The 4,578-nt window shown below is 42.5% G+C and overlaps 1 pseudogene; it reads left to right on the top strand.

The window, feature by feature from the left end:
* The first annotated feature begins 408 nt into the window (after positions 1–408).
* Positions 409–1,579, top strand: LOC112630145 (annotated as a pseudogene).
* Positions 1,580–4,578: the final 2,999 nt, after the last annotated feature.

Here is a 4,578-nt window from a genome sequence, read left to right as displayed (position 1 = left end):
CATATTTACAATTCTAAAATATGTCCATATCATGTATAAACCATCAGAAGCACTGATTACACTATTTTGTTCTTGCTTTGATTTACCTTTCAGAATGAAAGATGGGTTTTATCATAGCAAATGAAAAGAAGAGATCCCATCTTTAAACATGATTAAAAATAAGAATTGAATTCAATATCCTCACAGGGGCTGGTCGATCACTTGTAACTTTCTTTCTGAGCAATGTTTTGCAGGTTGACTACATCCTAGGGCTTGCAGCAGAGATCTAAGTAGACAAGCCTTTGAATTGAGAATGAGCACCCTCTGTGGCATTCAGAGGTGAGGCTGCTCACACAGGTTCAGTGACCCTGGAAACTAATTCCTCAGCAGCCAACCTTTCAAAAGGAAGCCTGTAATTAAATAGGTAAAATGGCAATTGGTGGCTTGATTAAAGTGGGAGGATGGTGAGAATATTTCTACCTTTGGAAACACAGAAAATTTATCTAATGCTAATTCTTTCCCCTAAATACCATACTGTATATTTCTTATTCAAACCACTGATATTTATGTTTATTACTTGATTTTTTTTCTAAAAGTTTAACAACAAAAATGCTGCCAGCAGATCTATTGCTGATATGAATTCTCTGCAGGCAGAAACCCATCTAATCATCACTCCAGCAACTCCAAGGGCCTTTATTAACTTGGCAAAGTGATTTTATGCATTGCAGAGGGCAGGTAGACGAACAAACCAACACAAGTAATCCATGCAAATTCTCAGTTTCACTCATATGAAGAGCCATCCTGTTAGCACTCTTATTTCTTCAGAGACAATGGGTTTAAGCCTCTTTCCATAAGAACAGCCCAGACCTCCAGAGTAGATGCCATGCTATATGAACTTTATTATAAAATAATAACAGACTCTTCTCCGATTAGTTCAGCTCGAGAAGCCGTGAGTAGCAAAGTCTCTCTCGCGACATCTTGTACAAGGCAGTGCGAGAAGTTGTGCACCAGAACCAGCAGAAACGCCTCAAGTTCCTGGATATGGTGGAGTTGCAGATCAGCTTGAAGAATTATGACCCCAGAAGGACAAGCGCTTCTCGGGCACAGTCACACTTAAGTCCACTCCCCGTCCCAAGTTCTCCGTGTGTGTCCTGGGGGAGCAACAGCACTGTGACGAGGCCAAGGCCGTGGATATTCCCCACATGGATATCGAGGCACTGAAAAAACTAAACAAGAATAAGAAACTGGTCAAGAAGCTGGCCAAGAAGTATGATGCAATTTGGGCCTCAGAGTCTCTGATCAAGCAGATCCCACGAATCCTCGGCCCAAGCCTAAAGAAGGCAGGAAAGTTCCCTTCCCTACTCACACACAAGGAAAACATGGTGGCCAAAGTGGACGAGGTGAAGTTTACAATAGAGTTCCAAATGAAAGTGTTATGTCTGACTGTGGCTGTTGGTCACGTGAAGATGACAGACGATGAACTTGTGTATAACATTCACCTGGCTGTCAACTTCCTGGTGTCATTGCTCAAGAAAAACTGGCAGAATGTCCAGGCCTTATTATCAAGAGGACCATGGACAAGCCCCAGTGCCTATGTTAAGGCACGTTTGAGTAAATTCTACTGTTATCAGTCAAAAAATAAAATAAAAAATACAATCAGGCCGAGCGCAGTGGTTCACGCCTCTAATCCTAGCACTTTGGCAGACCGAGGCAGGTGGATCACAAGGTCAGGAGATCGAGACCATCCTGGCCAACATGGTGAAACCTCGACTCTACTAAAAATACAAAAATTAGCCGGGCATGGTGACAGGGGCCTGTAGGTAGTCCCAGCTACTAGGGAGGCTGAGGCAGCAGAATCACTTGAACCTGCTGAGGCAGAGGTTGCAGTGAGCTGAGATTGCACCACTGCACTCCAGCCTGGCGATAGAGTGAGACTCTGTCTCAAAAAAAAAAAGAATAAATAATAATAATAATATAGTAATTATTATTATAATATTGGTCTTTGGTATTTGTGGTAGAATAAAACCACATGTGTCCCCTTTTCTAATTGAAAATGAGTCATCCTCAAGCAATAATCATAGTAGACACAGAAGCAAAAACATTATATTCAAGGAAATAATGTAACTTCAAAGCACAATAGATGAAAATTAAAAGTTGTTAGTCAAGGATAATAAAGGAGTTGTCAGGAGAGCTCATTCCAAAACATGTAAATCTGAAGATAAACAAGCAGGTTTTGTTCACAGAATCCCCCAATAGCTGAGAAACTGGGCACTGGGAAGACTGAAGTGGAAAAACAAGGTGGGACATCAAAAGGGTGAGTCTAGATTAACAGACAACAAGAGAACAGTTAAAAGCCCAGCTTCCAACACCACTTGGAGCAGAAAAGCAACACCCTGCACTATCTTCATAGGAGAAAAGGGGTCATTTTTCTGGAAAAAAAATAATAAACCAGAGAGACTTGAAGTTATAGACAGAAGATCATTAAGGTGAAGTGCTGTTCTGAAGGCAGAATGATTAAGTTAAAGTCTGCCTATTTGATGATTATTAGGCTTCCAGCTTTCTTTCCTCAGTCAACCACAGAAGAGACACAATCTGGTGTAAACTCACCACACTCTCAGGCAGGAGACTGGAAAATTTATCCCAAGACAAACTAAATCACTAAGTCTTATCAGACCCAAGAATTCTGCATCTAAGCCAACCATTGGGAAAGCTTATCAACATATCATTTGATACTACAGAACTACAGTAAGGCTGAGTAATTGAGACAAAGGTATCTTAGACAGTTGAGGGTACAGTAATGAAGAAAATAGGAAAGTTAGTTGTAGGTATATCTGAAGCAGTTAGATACCCCCAACCCCCTTCACCACTATAGTAGGCAGAATCTCAAATGACCCCCAGGATTCCCATCCCTGGCACACATACTCTGTATAGTCCCTTCCCTCGATATATAATGGTATATCACTCCCTTAATTAAGTAACAGCATTGAGTCCTTCTTGCATTGCCATAAAGAAATACCTGAGACTGGGTAATTTATAAAGAAAAGAGGTTTTATTAGCTCATCATTCTGTAGCCTGTACAAGCATGGTGCTGGCATCTGCTCAGCTCCTGGAGAAGCGCTCATGATAGAAGGTGAATCAGGAGCAGGCATGTCACATGGTGAGAGCAGCAGCAAGAGAGAGTGGGGAAGGTTCCACACACTTTAAACAAGATCTCGTGAGAACTCACTCATTGTGATCCCATGGATCACAATGGGGTCGTGGATCTGCCCCCATGACCCAAACACTTCACACCAGGTCCCATTTCCAACATTGGGGATTAAATTTCAACATGAGGTTTGGGCAGAAACAAATACCCAAACTATATCAGTCACTTTGTGTGGTAAATATGATGGGAGGGTCCCTCCTGGGACTACATTATCTTTTTTACAACTCCCTCTTGGTGGGCTAGAGAGAAATTCCCCTGCTGGCTTTGAAGAAGTAGCTACTATGTCGTGAGAGGGTTAGGATCAGCCAACAACCAGCAAGGAAATGGAACCCCATACTAAAACCACGAGGCATTTAATTCCACCAACAACCTGAATGAGCCTGGAAGAAGATCCCAAGCTCCCAAGAAGACAGCCAAAGGACACTTTGATTTTGACCTTGTGAGAAGCTGAGTGGAAGACTGTTATGCCAATTATGCCAAGGCCAGACTCCTGACCTACAGAACTGTGAGATAATGAATAGGTGGACGTTAAATTGCTATCATTGTGAAGCACATTCACTGGGCACAGGTTACCGACTAGTCTGAGTCGGGTGAGATATAACACCCACACACAAGGTTACATGAAGCCTGTTTATTAATTATACATAGGCAGCAAGGGATAATAGAAGCCTAAGACTCATGTTGAGCCAGGCTCCTAAATGAATGTCATGCCCCTAAAGCTCTGGAAAGCTGCCTAGGGTGGATGGACTCTCATCTCTATGTGCCTCTCTTGCAGCCAGCCCACCCTGGGCTTTATACTTCAGGGTCACAAGACTGGCTGGGCCGACCCACTTAAGGATGTCCTGTTTCTATGGGGGAACTGGAACAGAGTCTAGGCTGATCCTACCAGTTCCTTCTTACATCAAGGTGTTCCATTCCCAGTACATTCCACAGTTACATTGAGAACTACAAGTGAGAAAGAGGGAGAAGAGCTGGATTTCTCCAAGGCTACCCAGAGAACTGTTTTCCAATGATTGTTTTAATTTGTTACTCAACCATAAAAAACTATACACCAACCAAAGGAAGACGTTTAAGAGAGGCTGAGATGCTTACAGGGACCTGTATTTGGAGGCACCAAGATCAGCACAGGGTGGGTGCTGTCTGTAGCAGATTGGGTGTATTGTCAGGAACCTGGCAATAAAAAAATGGCACACTCAAACTAGATAATTAAGAAGAGTTTAATAAAATGGCCTATTAAAATGCATGAACATTGGCTGGGCGTGGTGACTTATGCCTGTAATCCCAGCACTTTGGGAGTCCAAGGCAGGCGGATCTTGAGGTCAGGAGATCGAGACCATCCTGGCTAACACGGTGAAACCCCGTCTTTACTAAAAAAAAAAAAAAAAAAAAAAAAA

The sequence above is a fragment of the Theropithecus gelada genome, chromosome 8 (assembly GCF_003255815.1).
Source record: "Theropithecus gelada isolate Dixy chromosome 8, Tgel_1.0, whole genome shotgun sequence".
Classification (NCBI taxonomy): Eukaryota; Metazoa; Chordata; class Mammalia; order Primates; family Cercopithecidae; genus Theropithecus; species Theropithecus gelada.
The sequence above is the reverse complement of the archived record's forward strand: the minus strand, read 5'-3'. Positions and strand labels throughout refer to the sequence as shown.